This window comes from Anopheles stephensi, chromosome 3 (genome assembly GCF_013141755.1).
Source record: "Anopheles stephensi strain Indian chromosome 3, UCI_ANSTEP_V1.0, whole genome shotgun sequence".
NCBI lineage: Eukaryota > Metazoa > Arthropoda > Insecta > Diptera > Culicidae > Anopheles > Anopheles stephensi.
Window position 1 is genome coordinate 53,488,520 of NC_050203.1, and position 18,456 is coordinate 53,506,975.

General features: G+C 43.2%; 1 protein-coding gene across 3 annotated transcripts in view; it reads left to right on the plus strand.

Annotated features, from left to right (window-relative positions):
* The window catches only part of LOC118513242 (protein O-mannosyl-transferase TMTC2), a 179,224-nt gene that overhangs the window by 108,741 nt on the left and 52,027 nt on the right, over nt 1-18,456 (plus strand). The window lies entirely within an intron of this gene.

Here is an 18,456-nt window from a genome sequence, read left to right on the forward strand (position 1 = left end):
TACCGGCCGCAGGAATTTCATCCACCCAGCGTGCTCACACGCATACGCTCACGTACATCATGCACCACCAGCCTAATAACCTACCAGGGAGTGAAGTAGTAATACACACCAGCACACCGGGCTGTCCAAGAAGTGCCAAGAAGAGGGTTGTTGGGCAGGTTTTGCGGATAGACACACCATTCCACGCACACGCACACCATCGCCATACCATTAGAACATAATCACCTACTTTCTCGGACGGTAATCCTTCCCCGAAACCCGATGGCGTCGATTTCGCGATCGATTATTAATAAACACCAGCCCTTGGCCAAGCCTTGTTTGAGCGGGATCGGTCTGTCTGGCCGGTGCCTAGCCCACTCATTAGTGGTTGGGCGAGAGCAAATTGATTAAAGGTACAAATTATCTAAATCAAAACCATTTACCCCTGCTGCGTCGTAGTACGGTTGTTGAGTCGCAGTATCGGATCATTGGGCACCTCGTGTCTGGAATGAATTAGTGGTGCCCGTTACCTGCGGTTCGACGTAATCTACTCAAGCACGTGTGGATTTACCTCACAACGGTACTGGAAAAGTTCCCCAAAACACGGTACGACTTGGCAAACGCAAAGCTCACAAAAAAGCAGCTCGATCTTTCCTGCCCCACTAAGCAACCCTTAATCGACTCGTTTATTAGGTCTGTAACTGTACCAAGCTCGGTCAGGTACTGGACTGTTCCGGTGTTGGAAATTGAACTCAGCTGCAGCTTTCATAGAAAGTAAAAAAAGGCATGTGGGAATTTCCGTGAAAACTACTACCTTGCACTAACAAACATTCGGACTCTTTTCCTTTCGCCCCTTCGCAAAGCATCCCAATTTGTACGATTGCGCCGCAAAAAATGGGAAGCACAAGGAAGAAAGTTCAACTCTCCACTGGAACTGCCGTTTAAAGGTGGTGCCTAGGATTTAGAACCATTACTCACACGCTCTCACACACTGTCCTCGTTTCATTTTCTCTCCCTCTCGCCTATTTTTAGCTCAAAGACACGGACATGTCCTATATATATCCTCCTGCTGATTTTTTGTTGTTGCTGGACGGAAATTGTGAAGTCGCTTTACCAAACCAAAATCCTTCCCGGGCTAGTAACTCGGTGCCTGTAACTTCTGCTGTAGGAAAAATGATCACCACCGGGTGTTTGGGTGCGTTTGTTGGATGCTCTGTCCGCAAGCGAATCCGGGTTGACACGCGGCATCCCGGAAATGAAGATATTTATCCGTCCAGTGTGCGCCGGAATCGTCGTTTTTGCCGAGCGGTTTTGGTTATGGTTCGGAGCTTTTACATGATTTTTTAGAAAATATTTCATTTCTTCATTCTTGCAATGTTTGGAATGGTATTGGTAAAGTGAATATAGCAAAAGTTGGAAATGCTCAGAATCAGTCAAAGATGGACACAAGTTGAAATATTTCTGTGTGAAGTTTAACTCCAGGAATTGAGTTAGAATATTGCATTAAGATATTGCAATGGGTTTCCAATGTATATACTAAAGTCTATGTGGTCTATAATGCACAAAAATATAAATTCCAAATATTTACCTCAAACCAAATTTCTCCAAAACGGAATTCTGTGTGTAATACCGGGAAAACGATTTTCCAAAATGGTACCAAAGCAAGCCGACGGCAACTGTACAAAAGCGAAACAACCTTCAACGACCAACCCTTATTACGACCGGCCTGGTAAACTAAGAGCGGAAGCGTTTTCGTTCCAATTTTCGACTGTTCCAATTGCCCACAAATTTTCCCTCCCCCCACCCCTCAGAAAGCCTTCCACACCCCTTTCCCCTCCGAATGCAGAGAATCCACCAGTTCGTTAGTTAGTGGATCAGTGAGTTTGCTTCATGCAGCAACAGTAGCAGCAGCAGCATCGGTTTCATTCCGTTCGGACGTTTCCGGCTTTCCATCGTCCCATTCCCGTGTGTTCACCCTTCCCTTTCCCTTGGTGGGTGGAGAAAAAAAGGCGAGGTGTGAAAATAATGTCTGATCAAAGTTGCTTCATTTCCCTTCGCCTCGGGGCCACAGACGATGCGGAATAGCGGAAGCGTATAAAGGTTTCCCCGATTAAGCCGGCTCGGCTAAAGAAACGAATACATCCTGCCATGCTACCACGGCACGCCGGGAGAGAGAAAAGCAAGTCGAGGCAGATCAAGGGAAGGTAATCAGAGAACGGAAAATGCTTCCTTTCCCAGCGCATGGATTTTTTCTCTCGTTCTTTCTCTCTCATTTTCGTGCTCCACCTAGCGGGCGTGATGGGCACGGGACGCATCCAACCACTTTTGCTCGATTAGGCCCACCACCTATCTCCAACGTGGTACGTGAAGGGAACGAGTTGGTGAGGTGTTTTCGCTGGCCCACACTGGAAGGATATGCTACCTCAAGCGATGGTAAAAGTTGCTCCATCGACGCTCGGACACCGGTTGGTAGGCCGGGCTTCTCTGGTGCCCTGTAAACATATCGCAGAATTTATATCACGATTTTTTTCCGGTTTTTTCCCCACAACACACACACACACACACTGGTGTAACTGGGTGTAATTTTTCATCGATGTGGTTTTCACCGTAATCCGCTGCTCCCAGCAGCACCGGTTGACCATTCATTTTTGAGGTTTTGGTAAGAGGTAACCGTTTGTGAATCGAGTGTGAACAAAACAAAATCAGCATCGACATTCTCGGAAGGTTGGCTCCGGTAGTCGGGGTTTTTTTGTGAAAATGAAAACATGAAACTATGTCCTGTGCTGGGAGTTCTAGTTGTTTCTTACTTACACGAGAAAAAATGGGTGTGTATTGGATATAACGAAAGGAAGGATGTGATGATGAGTCGTATTTACTGCCGGCTGAGTGTGTCGTAAAAAAACCATCTATTGGAAAGAATTTCTTTAATAAAGAGGAACATGATGTGTGGAATAGTTTTGATACCTTCCCAGTACGAAAAAGGACATTTTGTGGAGCAAGTTTTCTGTCCTTTTATTGCATAGGAAGCCAACCATCGTCGGAAGTGTATATGACACTCGTGTTTGAGAGTGTGAGAGTGCGATTACATGCTCATCGGTTTTCGCAACTCTGTGTTCCCAAATATTCCGATTCCCACGTTTCACACTCCTAAAGGCACAGTGGGCACTAGATACCAAATATCGGGACAAAAAGTGATTTGTGTCTTATGAGATTAAATTTGGAGCAATATCAAAGACAAAATATAAATTTGAGTAAATTATGTGTTTCTGTACCTTTCCAAGAGATAGCGCTGGTGTTTCAGTATCTTCGGGGGATAATAAACGATTTTGTAAGGTGTTGTACAATGCTATGGTTTTTTGAAAGACTGTTTTCATGAATAAATTGTATAAAAAACTAATGCAATTAAGCATAATGAAAATATTTCTCAGAGTCAAATTGGCAATACGGCATCTGTCCGTAATAATCAATAAATATAAGCTTAAATTATTTATTTTTAAAATTGGCTTTTAACAATTGATATATTACGCATAACCTCCATTAAAGTTCCTTGAAACTAACAGACTTTCGTTAGAAAGGCTCGCATGTGTTTTATATTCTGAAGATAAACTTCATAAAACTGTCTTAACATACATTGAGAATGAACTACTCTCAGAAGAAGGAAAAAATGAACTAGGTTTTTTTCTTCTGTAGAATTTTATGCACAGTTAACAAAAGATGTTTACGCTACAACTGGATGTAACCATGGATGGATAAACATGTTCTTACTGCAAATGGGTCGAGGTGAGAGCGGTACAGGTTTTCACTTGGTAAGATCGGGGATGAAATCTCGCCCGGACTGAGTCCGCGTAGTGAGGGCTGGCTATTCAACTACGCAGAATCATAAACTCTAGCGAGCCTTTGTAAGACCAGCATGAAAATCAGAAGAATTTAAAGCTTTCCTGAGTAAACCTATACTGCAACTTTCTCTCGTGACTGGAGAGTGACTGGTGGAGGCGATAGTAGTGCAGTTTAAATCACATCCAGACCGCTTGTCTGTACGCAGGACTGACTATCCAGTTGAGGGTATCATCAACCCACAGAAAGCCAGAGTGAGAAAGGCAGGCCCTGACCTTGCGAGGCTGCAGTGCCTAAGCAGAAAAAGAAGAAGGAGTAAATGTCTCAAGTGAATTTTTGCACAATTCTATTTGTTTTTTTTTTTAGTGTTATAATTTATTTCTTATCAATACGATTTTTTAAAATATTCTGAGGAATCAGAAAAGATTCCAAAACAGTAAGAAAGAACACCAATATTTAAACAACTTAACTTAAGTTGGAGGATTTGAAATATGAGCTAAAAGTTATATATTATTTATTTCTTTTCCAAACATATTCACCTTCGATAATTTGGACAGAGGCATGCTTTTTTTATTGTTTCGGGACGGCCTGACCTAATTGCGTAGAGGAATGTTTTAAAAGTTGTAAATAAGGTTTTTTGTTTTCTCTTAGTTTGATCCTATAAATTGAGCAAAAATATCTTAATTAACAGAAATTCGTTAAATCATTTTTTTACATTTCTCCAGCCAAATTTCCAACTGTGCATTACTTGAGTTCGCAGCTAAAAGGATTAGCATCCTTTTTTAACGAACGATGACCAACACCCAATTCTAATCTCGATTTGAAAAGCTTTTCCATTTTGGTTCGAATCCATTACACACCACCATTGCCTGCTGGGAAGTTGTATCTTACGGTGTCCATCTGTGCAACGCGTCCAGCTAAAGGAAAATCTAGTTTACTCATCGAACAATTTCGGTCAGGAAAATTATCTCATGCCGCACCGATCGCAGTTGCATGGGAGGGAAAATTATGTTTTCCACTTGTTCCTTCAGTTCAAAGTTCTCGGATTCTCTATTCAGCTTTGAGAAGAAAACGAAACCTTGGTTAGCTGTCAATGACGCTGTTCGGACAAGTGATACCGGAAAAGCTGACAAAAAAAAAGAAACAAAAACAAATCTCCCATCCAAAAGGGGCAAAAAGAGAGACGAAGATGAAAATCGGCTCTCAAACTAAAGAGTATATTATCAATGATGTAGTGAGCTTATACATCTTTTTTTTTCTATCCTGTACACCACCAAAGGGACTATAAAAACGAGTTCTCTGCACTTTCGCCTGTCTCTTCGTATCCCGGTGATCGTCCGCAGTTGCGAAAGTATTCAAACGCAATGCCAGAAAGGGAATGAAACCGAAGCGCAAAGATGGAAAGGATAAAAAACGTACACAGGAAAAACTCTTGATCACCGACGACACGACCGGAAGACTTCGGCTCGTGCTGAGGTAGTTTTGCTAGCTCGCGCCCAGGTTATAGGAAGAAAAGGTAGTTAATAATTTATGGTTATAAACTTGTCGGAATTATTATGAGCGAATGTCGTGGAATGATTTATGAGGGTAGTTATCGGGGAAGCCGTGTTTTCCTACATTGCTTTACCGCACCGGGTTTTCGGGAGGGGATACTTTTTTCTTCTCCTGTTTCGAATGTTTTTCTGCCGCTGCTGTGTGGCCCTGTTTTCCGGTACTTGTGAGGTGAGGTGAGATTGAGCTTTTCCTACGCTTATTGCGAGAGACCGATTCGCTATCTACTGCCCTATTGGTAAGCTTCCCTAGTGTTTTTTTTTCGGTTGATAATATAGCCGACGCTAGTTTCCCCAGCCGAAAAGGGGTTTGTTTGTTGGAGTTGGCCTACGATATTTCGGAGAGAGGTAGGAGCGTGCTGGTCGGTTGAGGCGATACTGGTAAAACTTTTATGAAGCTAATTTCAGAATTGTGAGTTTTTTTTTGGGTGCTCCTCTTTCGAGCTTCAAGACCCTGAGGCGAGTTCGGTGCGTGAAGGTTGGGAAAATTTTGTGGCTTACGGGCGAAATTGGATAGCGATGGACCAAACTTTTCTCGTTTCCCATGTTCTAATAGAGGATGATTAGGTCCTGATAGAATGGGAATAATTGAAGCTTTCGGCGATCATTTCGGGGAGGTGTGATGATCGCAGCTAACACGCCCGTCAAGAATGCTCAAAACTGTGGCTATTCCTGCTACAAACCTTTCGGACAAGCTTGACTGATTAGATATGTTGAAAGATGAATGTATACAAGACGCAATTGATGTCTATCGAATATCTTCCATAGGTTCATATTGACATCGCTCAGTTAAGGGTTCGGGATATTCTTTTCCACGTGCCGGGTTTTCCAAACTCGAACAACCCGAAGTATAATAAGATTATACGAATTTATTCACACGCGCCAAATAATGCCAAGCTTCTCAGCTTCGTCCAATATTCGAACAAAACCTACGCAACAAGTATATTCCCTTCTTTCCTACAAACTCTGACAGTCTGACATTTACTTGCAAAATATTCCAACACAAAATCCTCGATGACAGCAGCCGCACCGACAACACGGTGCTCCTCCTCGAATCGGTTCGGTCGGTGTACATCCACCGAGCGTTCGCGAACAACGTGCCTCATTAGCATTGATAAAAATTTGCGACCCGTCAGCTGGGATGGGTCTGCAACTCCTTCGCGCGTTCGAAATTGTCGTTAAATTGAGCACAAATTCGTCACCAGCCGTGGGTGGGCGGATGGAGCAAGAAATCAAAATTCCATCCCGCGAGCTTCGCTCCTCACCCTCGGGTGCGCACGAGCGGTAAACATCCGGAACGATGGGAAAAAGATGACATTCCTGTTTTTGGGAGGGTAGATGGGTTCTCCCTCCCAGATGGGGCAAAGTAGAAATTGAATCATCGGGAAATGCTAAATCGCAAAATTTTACGCTCACTTCAGCTGCAAATTTCCTTCCAAGCTCCAGATGTACCCCAAAGCCCCGTGGAACCCGCGTACGAGAGGGTACGCTCTGAAGGCTTTATTGAAATTCCAGCGCTCGCTCGGTACCGGTTCCTCGATCCGTGGAAGCCTCAACCAATTAGAGTCGATAAATTTTGATTAAAGTCAATTTGACCAATAATGGTGTCCCCAGAGTCGCCCGATGGTGAAAACCGGCGGCTGATCATCAGCAATTCTAATGAAGTTCGGCTCCGTGAGTTTTCAATCAAGCAATAAATGGATCGAACAACAACTTGAAAGAATTCTGGTCTGTGCTCGGGACCGTCGTCGATGCGCTGGACAGAGCATTGAAGTAGTGGGGAACAGTAATTGCGATGGGGAAAAAATTGATTTAATATTAAAAATAATGTACATACAAGATAATCTGTTTGGTCGTTGTTTGTAGAAGATGTTCCAGCGTGCAAACACTGATGGCTGGAGCTATGCAAATGGCATTTCAATGATGCTAAATTAAAATGCAAACAATAGAAAAATGCCATTTTTGGTACTTGAACCTCGCAATTCTCCATTTGGTGATCCAAAAAAACGAAAACGACAAGCATATTGATAGATTGAGGCTGAAGTAATATAAAAAAAGTAACAAGAGTCACCACGCAGCGTTGCTGTGAAAATTGGAAAAAGACTGTCCTAGACGAACCGCTGTCAAAATGAGAGTTCTTCCCAATGCTTGTTCTATTTGTTGCTGCTGTATTTTTTGAATAATAAGCACGAATTTATTAGAAAACGGTGTGATGAGCACGACGAACATCACCATGATGGACGTGCTCGTGCAGAGAAACCGCGCTGGCGAAGAATTTCTCACTCAGTTTTATTTTGCCACAAAAAAAAATATTTCCATCCATCTCCGGGTGTTGCTCTGGTGGTGGGTGAGGGTGCATACATTTACGCCCAAGAACCTCACGCAGCATTAGAAGCAACCGAGTGTCTCGATCCCGGGCTCGAAGTTCATAAATAAAAACCCAGCTCCCAATCACTGACCACGCATACATAACGCGACGGATAGGAAATATTTGGCAACCCAAAACCAACCTCGCTCCCCATTTACGGTTCGTTGGAGTTGTGAGAAAGTGGAGGATTTTAGGAAGGGGGGGGGGGGAGGCAAGCTTTTCAGTTTTCCTTCTTTATGGGAAACGAAAAATTCGTGATTCGCATAAAATTTACCCTGTCGACTAGCGGCGTTTCTTCCCGTTGTTGCTAGAAACCGAATGAAAAATGCCTTGCGCTCGGCTGGATGGATGGCCTCGATGTCGCGTTTCTTCGTCATCTTGAGCACTTGCAAAACTAATGTGCGCTGACCTATTTACGGACAATTAAGAATCAATTTGTGACGGAAATTACTACCGCCGGGTGATGGTGAACACTGCCGTTGCCCCGCCGAAATGAAAGACAAATGGAAATAAATTATGCTTCCGATGCTGTCAAACGAATACTAAAGCGCGAGGCTTGGTACGTGAACAAATTTTGATGGGGGTTTTCGTTTTTCGTGTTTTTGAGGCCCACTGCTTGAGGTTCCGCTGGGGCGATCAGTTTGCCTGCATACTAAATTGACCTGGCGTGATTGAAGACGATTTGTGCGGTTTCGAAAAATGCTTCCCCAAAGTTCTGAGCAAAGTTAGAAATGGAGCCAGAATTAACCATCACAGGCACAGTGGCTTGTGCCTCAAGTCTTGCTCCCCGAACCTGTCAATATTCATTTCACCCTACTACGTGTCACTATCGATTGCTCGAGCAATAAACTGTTACACGTGGCGCTGTATTCAAATTAGGTATCCTTTGAGCTGTCATCTTCCACCAGCAAACGTCATGTTTCCCAAGACATGACGCCCCGGCAGGTTTAGAACGTTCCGAACGACCTTCCATTACTTTCTTTTCGCGATAGTGATAGCGTCTCCTCACTGACAAGTGTTTTCCCTTTCAACGTTAACCAAGAAAGACTTGAAGCCAAAGGATAACATCTTCGGTCCTAGGGCCACGTCCAACAGGAGACCAAACCAGCACCAGCGCAACTTAACGAACGGTAACGGTAGAAGAGTTGTGGAGCCCGCCCAATGTGCTGGAGTATCATCAACCGGCACCCGGCAGCAGCCACCGCAACCATCGTGGACTGTCGGGGTTGTCATTCGTTATCGTTATGCGCATACCCCCACGAGCCGGTTAATATAAATTTAATTCAATTCTGCCGTAAACGTCATTATAGATTCAATTTCAGGCCTCGAGCAGGAGGACGATGATAGTTTGTCGATAGGGTAACGGCATTACGACCGTGCCAACGGTAGTAGAAGTAATGAACCTTTTTGCGATATCGGAGCCATATCGATATAGGCATTTAGATACATATTTTAAGTCCCCTCTTCCATAGGCTGTGCGGTGACTCTTTCCGCAGAAAGGATTGATAAGCATCGGGCCTTGAAATGAGTAAAATGAAAGGTAATTTCATATTGTTACTCTTGGTTAGTTGCGCTTCCATACACAGCCGAGCACTAGAAGAAGGGCCATCGTTTACTTTGGATGCTTGGAATGTTCAAAGCGTAATGTTGTGTTAGCCATCCTCTGCTTTCCGTCGGATGGTTTTGTTTTCTTTGTAAACCACTCACCGGGCCACTGAAATTGATACACTTGTCCCTTGAACTGGGCCGGGCCCAGGAAAGCCTCCGCAATAAAATTTTCGAGTTCGACTCGCACCCGAACTGGCCGAAACCAACTGGCAGTTTTCACTCGGTATCACAGGCCACTCTAGGCAGCCTCTCTGGTCAATATTTATTTTCCACGCATTCGGCAAAAACCTAGCCCCTGGTCGCAGTTATTTTGCTTGTGCCGGACCGCTTGCTACAGCCGGAGCAGGACCCAAAAGAAGTTGGGTTTGATAAAGTTTTCTCAAGATTTCCAGATCCTCCATCTGGCAAAACGTGTTCGCTCGGCTGGAAAAAGAGACACCGACCCCGGGTTCCCCGGTTTTTTTTTCTTCCTCTGCTGCTGCTGCTGCTGCTGTTGCTGAGGAGCAAAACGGACTCGCAGCAATCGCAACTACCATGACCAAACCAGCAGAAGCGAAAGTCCATTTTCGGTTCGGTTAGGCTTCACGCTAGCGGACGCAAAAGTGCCTGCAACCATGAAGCTTTTATTTTTACAGCATTGTTGAGTTTGTGAGTGTTGGGTGGTTCGTGTTTTTTTGCTGCTTCTTTTCTTATGAAACTGTGTTTCACCAAAGCCAAAGAAATTAATTTCGATGGCACCGTAGTGAAAAGGTTGCGGGCACACATCTTGGGGTATTTTGATATTTATTTTTGTCCTCACTCTTTCTGGTGCCTAACCGTTGTTTGGGCTCGTTCTGGTGCTTCCCGCTTTTCCGCATCGATAGCCAACCGATGAGGTTGGGTCTATGGGTGGTGTTTGTTTTTATATTAAAAAATAACCCTTACTGCAGCTGAAAGTTGGGCTATTTGCCCATTCCACATCAACACATTCCCACCCGCAAATTAATGAGCGTGGCTCATTGCTGCGGTACGTTATGGCGGTGCGAGCGCATAGTTGTGCGGGGAAATTTTCGGGCAAGGTCATCCCCTGGTCAAGGACTGCGGGGTGAAAACTCGGCTAGAAAAGAAATTAAAACTCTCACTCTGCCGGCTCGCTTGAAAAGCTATTAGAAACAGTGGCACCACGGTCGCAAGTTGATGGCGACCGTTTGCGAAACTTTCCACTTCCATTTCCACTTTAATGTGCGCTTTGCGGATCGGTGGTAGTGCGGTAAACTTTTGCGAAACTTCTTTCGGAAAAACCACATGGGAAGTTTTGGGTGAAAACCGTTTCTGTTCCGAGCAGCACAAATCTTCCAACCGAATGCGCTCTGTTTTGGCGGATGCGATGGCATCAGGATGGAAGATTGACGTGTACCTCAACAAGTGGTCCTTCTTGGAAGTGAGGAGCTAACCTACCATACTTCAGCGAATTAAGCTAGCCACAGAACGTTCACGCACCATTTGCTGCAAAATGTTTGTTTATAAATGAATTGTCGGCAGTTTGGTGCATCAAACATTGTTTGTTTTGCGTTATGCTTGATGCGTATCTGTTGTGTTGGTCAGGTTAAATAGTTTTTGTGCAGGCCATAGCAGTGGTGGGTCAAGTTATTTGGAGTCAAGTTATTTGGAGGCCCGAATGGTATTTGAGGCCCCTCTAATTGAAGAGGGAAACAACAGGATTTCCTTCACCAATGGGGCCCCTTGACTGACGAGTCCCCGAGCGGCAGCTCTTTCCGCTCCTAGGCTGATCTGCGACTGAGTCATTGACATGTTGGAGCTACTATTCGAGCTTCGTGCAAATGTAAATGTTATGCTAACATTTCCATTCATTTAAGCGTCAAAGAAGAAAGAAGAATTTGAACATGTTTATTAATTCATTTATGTTTTAATGCGTATAAAGCAGCCTGGTCGTAATGCATGAAAATGTCTATTTACTATTTGCCCAAATACTTATTACATGTAATAATGACATGTACTATGTATACAGACAAGTACAGCTGCTCTCTTTTCTTCGTTGATGCTACAACCTCAAAAGGTCTCGGCCTGCCATTACCAACATTCTGTGACTTGATTTTACCTAGCTACTGGGAGGCGGTCAGGATGGAATTTGGTCTTTGGTCCTGCCGTGTGAAGACCGGTGCTATAATTGCCTTTACAACCAGTCCTTCCGTTCATATTATTCCTAATAAATTGGCCGAATCCAGGCACTATTTCTAATGACATTTAGCTGAGCTCATGCCTTTTCTCTCGCAATAACGTCTTATTTATCTGGAATCTTGGATATCTAGGTGATGTAATGTTCTAGAACTTAAACGTAGTGCATAAACTGTAAAATATTGCAATATTGCTGTTATAAATATGAGAAAGTTTGCGAACTATGATAAGTCCCTAATAGTCTTATTGACGTTTGAATTGGTGGTCTGGTGGAAGAGGCGACATAGGCACCGGTCCACAATAGGCAGAACCAAGGATCAATTCCTATTCGGACCATTTGCTCGTAAAGAAGACTGACTATTCAACTACGTGGTATCATTAAGTCCAGTTAACCAAAATTGGCAGGCATGATCTTAAGATATCGTTAGACAAGAGACGTTTGAAAATATTGGAATCATTGTGCTATTCCAGCTGAAATTTAGTTCGGTTCTTTTAGCTTCTGTGAATCGATTCCACTGCGAGAGATTCAAGAGTTTCTCAAACATTAGGAGCGCCTCTCCTTAGTACCTAATCATAGAGTGAATCTATGGTCCATTTTACTTCTTCCTTGGCATTAAAACCTTGAGAGGTCTCGTCCTGCCATTTCTGGCTTTCTGTAACTTGAATTTACCCGTAGCCAAGGAGTCAAGCCCTACGTACGGGGAGGCGGTCTGGATGGTCTGGCTGGAAAGGCGACAGCGACCCCAATCCTGCCGTATTCCGAGACTGGCGTCGCTGTCGCCTTTACCACGGAACCACCACCGTCCATTCTACTATGCTCCTTAAAATCTATATGAAACTATTAAAAACTGCAGTTGGATGGGAACTGTTACTTGTGGTTTGACAAATATGGTGGTCGCGAATGGCAGGACATGTATTCGCTTGAAGATAAATTATTAAAAGGAGGTGATGATTGTTGTTCTATCTAGGCTATCCTATACTTAATGCATGATTCAAGCATTAAATCTTAAGTTCTTGTTAAAGGACAAACATTCGAGTTTTAAACCTTATCGGTATAACAAATTTCTAGTAAAAAAGTGCTGAAATTTTACAGCAAAACATTCAAACGAGTAATGGTTAGCCTTTTGCTGCCACCCAATAAACTGTCACGAACTCTGCTGGTTTAACGGAATTGCTTAGTCGCGTAAAACTGTCACGTACAGCGTAGCATATGTTTTATCTCTCGCTTGTTATCGCCCTTTTTTGGGTGGCAATCGCATGACTAATGTGACGATGACAAGCATCTATGATAACATATAAAATGTTGAAAAACGATTTTTTTTAAATATTTTTAAAGTATTAATACAAGTAAAATACAAAGTTGTTCTGTTACTTAATTGTAATCTTAAATTTACGATTTCCATATCGCATCGCTTAACCAACTGCTGCCCACTTTTCACTATTAACCAAAGTATCGCAAATACAATCTGAAAGTCCATTAATGGGTTTAATTAACTTTCAACCAATTTTCCCATCCCATCCACCCGAGAAGGGAATAAAAAGCTCACATCCTAACACTTCATTTCGCTCATGGGGCCATCTCGATGAAGTCGTAGTAAATTTGTTGATTTAATGAAGTAGCAGCGCATCGTTGCTGCTGCTACCGTTCGGCACAAAAGTAAACGATCCCTTAGTCCCCACAGCACTACACGTGTTCCACTCCCACGTCCCCACGGTCTTCACCGAGCAATGAAGCTCGATGAAGGTCGATTTGGTTTTGCCAGCGGAAAAAGGGTTTTTAGTGAAAGTAAAGTTTTCCACATTATCAAATGCGAAGAACCCCACCTCACGGGGGGCGGTATGTGTAAAAAAAAAACATTAAAAAAGGACCTCCGTTCACTCTCTTTCTCTCACTCAGAACAAATGCCTCTTGAACAAATTTCATCAAGTGGGAATTCCATAATGGTTCTGGGAGAAAACTCTACGCCAGTTTCACAAAGGCTCGATTCATATTTCAACATTTGTTTTGTACATTATAATTGATTTTGATCGTATCGTCTGAATCGGTACGACGGGTTACCCTTGGTGGCGTACCCTTATCAAAATCCGGTTGTACCGTGCCGTCGGTGGGCCTAAGCCTTATTTATGGACCGCTCAAACGACGACGACGAAGGGCCCACCTTTAACAAACAGCCCCGGGGAGAAGTTCATCTCTTTTCAATCAGCATAAATTTTCGCACCAATCTCTCCGACCACACACGGAAAACCATCCGTTTGCCTTCTGCTGGTGAATGGGAAGGATTTTTCGAAGATATCGGCTCCCTGTACCCTCGTCTCTCCCGTCTTTCCGTATCAAATCAAGCCAATCTTTAAACGGAATCGTGAAAATAAAAGTTACATACGCCGCGGTACCGTCCTTCCATCACACCATGTTGAATTCTGATGACAGGTGCTGATTTTTTGTTGCGTTCCGTACTTCTTTTCTGCCCCCAATCGCAATGGCTCTGTTTTAACCGTATGAAGCGAAGAAATTGCTGGTAGAGTTACGTTTTCCGTGCGATTTTTTTTTTCTTTCTTGCTATTCGTGGCTTTGGTTCTTTCGTTAAATCCGTACCCTCTTCGTTACACGGCACGCACCGAGGATGGGCGTTTTGCTTACAGGACGCGATTTTTCCTTACACGCCTCGCACGACCACGGCGCCGGAGCTTTCGGTCGGTGTGAGCTTTTTTCTTTTTTAAAAATCGCACCACATGATAAGGGGTGTACGCGGGCACGGTGTTTCGGTGGGCACGAGTCAACCAAATCACCATGTGTGGCGTTTATTTACTGTAGCACACAAGCCAGAAGGTAATTTATGGCTACCGCTCGACGGTGGGCTGCTGCTTGGCGGGTTGGCGACGATCAGGGCTTGGCCTGATATTCTGCTGACTAAAAATACCTGTCCAACCTGGTGGAAAGGTAAAGAAAAAGGTTAATGGTAAATTCAACAGCGCACCTTGAACGCAGCCTCACTTTCGGCGTTTGAGTACTGCAAAAATGGGTTTTCCTTACAGTGTCGATAAAAAATGTCCTTAGTTAGCAGTTTTCCCCGATTTTCGCTGTGTGTGTGTGTGTAGCTCCTAACATACATATGCACAAGGTAACCTTTAGCACTTTAGGGCTGGTTCTTTTACACCAAACTCACACTCACACTCGGGGAGATTGCACACAGAGTGTGAATTAATTAAATCTTGCAAAGGCTCCATGTTCACTTGCACTGCTTTGCTGGCTTGTTTAGCAATTTGGCCTTGGTACTAACTTTTTCAAACCAATACATATGGACCATGGGTGAGCGGGTGTGTTTGCTCGAATATGATGGGAAACTCGAACGAGTCGGTTCTTTGTACTTCACGAGAGCGGTATCATTTCACGGCGCCGCACAGCGTAATAGGCGTTACTTGCAGCTGTGTGGCTACGTGCAAGCACAGCGCGTTCAACTGCAAACAATCTTAATTTCTTCTTGCTGGAAACATTAGATTTCTTTCGTGGATGGTTTTCAGTAGCCATCCTGAGCAAGAGAAAATGGAGCAAATTTATGACCTTGGTTTGGAGTTTGGTTTCTTCGGCATCGGGATATCCTACTTGGAACGTCTGCTTCACTGCAATTGGAGCGTGTGTGCGGGCAAGTGTTCCCCTTTACAAAAAGGTACAACAGAACATCTCGATTCCAGACAAATTCGGGTGAGGAAACTGCACGTGATTAAATCTCCACCCAAACATCACCAACCGACTACTGCAGCTCCAGGAGTGCCGGGGGAGCACGTGTGAACCATGAAAGAAGGCAAAGTTGCACTAAAGTCTTCTGTCCACAGATTCGGCAAACCAAATGGTGGTGGTTGTACGGTGGTGAAAAATGGCGCTTACTGAAATGTAGATTTTCGGTGCTTAATTTCACCCTCAAATCATTACCATCAGTGAGCTGTAGTAGAGCAAGCGTAGGGGTAGCGATGTTCTCGTGCTGCGTTCATCGTTACCCACAATAGAACGGGTTAGAAGAATGTCTAATGGAACTAATTACGTTCCAGTTTTTCCGTTTGTTTTCTCGCCCGACGTTGGTTGGCGTGCTGAAGCTAATGATCGGTAAGGGAGTAAAGCGAGCGAGAGAATGTGGTGCAATTGTTGGAAGGAATGAATGATTTAAGCGTACGATTTTGGGAAATATTTTCTACATTCTGCAGAGCAGAGCAAGAGTCGGTTGGTGATGAATTGGAACTCGATTGAGGGAACTTTAAAGATAAATGCTGATGAAGGTTGTTGGTGAACTTATAATAATAGCTTTAATGAATTTTCAAAAGGGATTAGAAGTTTGTTTACTATAGCTCAGAATGATATGTATGAAATTTCCTTCTTTTTGTCTTTTAGGTCTTTCCTGCCATTTCTGGCTTACCAGACTTAATGACACCACATAGTTGTATAGTCAGTCCTCACTTCGTAGGAACGACCCGGATGGGATTTGAACTCCTGTCCTTTATGATGGATGTATTTAGTCAAAATGATCATGATTAAACTTTTCAAGGCGCTAAACAGTTTTAATATTTAAAAACTAATCTTTCCCTGAGCTCATCGGGGAAAAGGTGTCCTTTCACACTTTGAAGTAGGAAATGTCTCCATACCACTGTAATGGAGTGAATATATTTGTGAATGTGAAGTGAATTTATTACAACCGAGCTCACCCGGGATAAGGTGCCCTTTCACGGTTTGGAGAAGGAAATGTTTCCAAACCATCGTGAATTGTACTTATTTTTGTAATTTAGCTTTAAGCAATACGGCCAGGTCGTTCCTTATGAATAAAAAAAGTGTATTTATTAATAATTTGAAGTTATAAGGCCAGGCCGTCCTTCACGAAAACAAGTTATCTTTGATTAAGCAGGATTTAGACTATAAAGTCTTGGCGTGTTAAGATCCAACTGCCTTATATTCACCCAAGCTAAAACTATAGAGGTTGTTTTAAGCACTTTCACGAACTTGTTAGTTTCTATCTGCCTTATAGTTTTCATTATTTTTGCTGTGCTGCTCTTTAATATTTTTTGCCCTTGAAGTGATTCTAGTATTACTTTACAAAGAGTTTGCAGTATGGATAGGTACGGATAGTAAGGGTGATGTACAGATCGCTCACCGCTCCTTCGAAATCATCCCCATCTTCACCCGTCTTGGGTCAAAAGTCAGCACCGATATCAATACTGATGTCGAGTAACGCGCAACGGTACGACTTACTACTCTATCATACTATAGTCTAAGGGAACTTTTCTACTCTAAATACCTGTCTCGACGAATGAAGCTGAAACTGTGTAGAATATGTATAGTCCTAGTACTCACATTCGCCTCTGTCTTTGACTTTGACTCCGTCTAAAACTGATGAATTTTGGCCCATATGAGTGAAAGAATATTCAAAATCCGTATCAATTACGAGGTCTATGAACTGCAGGTTAAGCTCACCATAGTGCGAATTACAATCGCCGGGCTTCGGTGGGCTAGCTATGTCTTGAGAATGACACCGGACGACCCAGTCCGTAAAGACCTTTAAAGCCGTCCACAACGACAAAGGAGGCGTGGTAGGCCCAAATTGAGATGGCATCGTGATGACATTGAGGCATCGACCAGAACAGCCATGTTAATGGATTGGCAGACGACGAAGCTAGACCGTGAGTGATACCGAGGATTGAATAAGAACAAAAAGAAATAAAATATTTTATGTCACTCGATCAAAAATTAAATTAAAAGTATCTACAGCCGACATAAACCAAGGGTAAACATTTAGAGTAACTGTTTGAGAGAATCGGATAGAGTTGTGAAAATTTCACTCTCTCAAAACTACCGAATTCTTAAAATGCCCTCCGCAGTGCACTATACCGTAATAAAATGATAAAAACAACATTTTTATAGGATAAAACTCAAATTCCAGAACGGATACACTCATTTTTGGAAAACGAGGATGAACTCAAATATTGTGTTGTGCATTATTAGTTAACAGCCAATGCGCAGCACATGCTTATTCAGTCTCTTACAGATTATGATAAATGTATAAAAAAGGGCTGTTGAACAAAGCTGTTGCGATATCCAATCGAACGTTAGCAATATTTTCTCCACATTATTTTATTTGAACCCTCAAAACAATTGTCACACAGACAAACCATCCCAGACATGTTGCGTACAGTTGGCAATGGCAAGCAATTTTACCCTCATCACACTTTGACATGTTGTTAACCTTTTGTGAAAACTCGTTTTTCCAACAACGACCAACGCGAAGTGGGTTGAACAATGTTTAAGAAAAGTTTTTCAGCAAAGTGTCCTTGAACGGGTCCGATAAGAAGCCGAAAGGGTCAATGCACAGGTTCGCTCGGTTCCGTACTGCCAGTCACGCTAAGTGAAGGCCAAGGTTACCTTCGTTTAGTAACCAGTTTGACAGGTATTAGGGACATCAGTGTGTTTGGTTAGCAAAATCCGTTCTCGTTCGTTCCGCTTGGTGAGGTGGAAAATTCGATTGCTTTATTGATAAAATTCTTTGCGGTTAGCCGACGTGACTGTCACTTTTGGAAGGGAATTATTAAGGAAGGGAAGAATTAGTCTAAAATGCTTTGTTTTCTGTTTTTAAAACACTCTCTTCTGTTCATCTTTTAAATATTATTTTTCAAAGCAAACCATCCCAAAAATGTACAATTCAACAAAAAGGATCCCTTTACAGGTGATTTAAAATGGAACAAAAAAAGGAGTAATTTTCCATCGTCACCATTACCTGGCACGATGATGGAAGCGATGGTAATTTCTGTTAATGTTGCTGTGGAAAAGGGCATCTGGGGCATTTGGCAATTTTTTTTTGGGTGACTGATAATTTCCCTAATTGCATTGTTATCAACACCGTTCGTCGTTACCTTCGTTTCGCTGCACTTCACACCACTGTTCCGCCCGCAGTAGAAGTAAGGAGC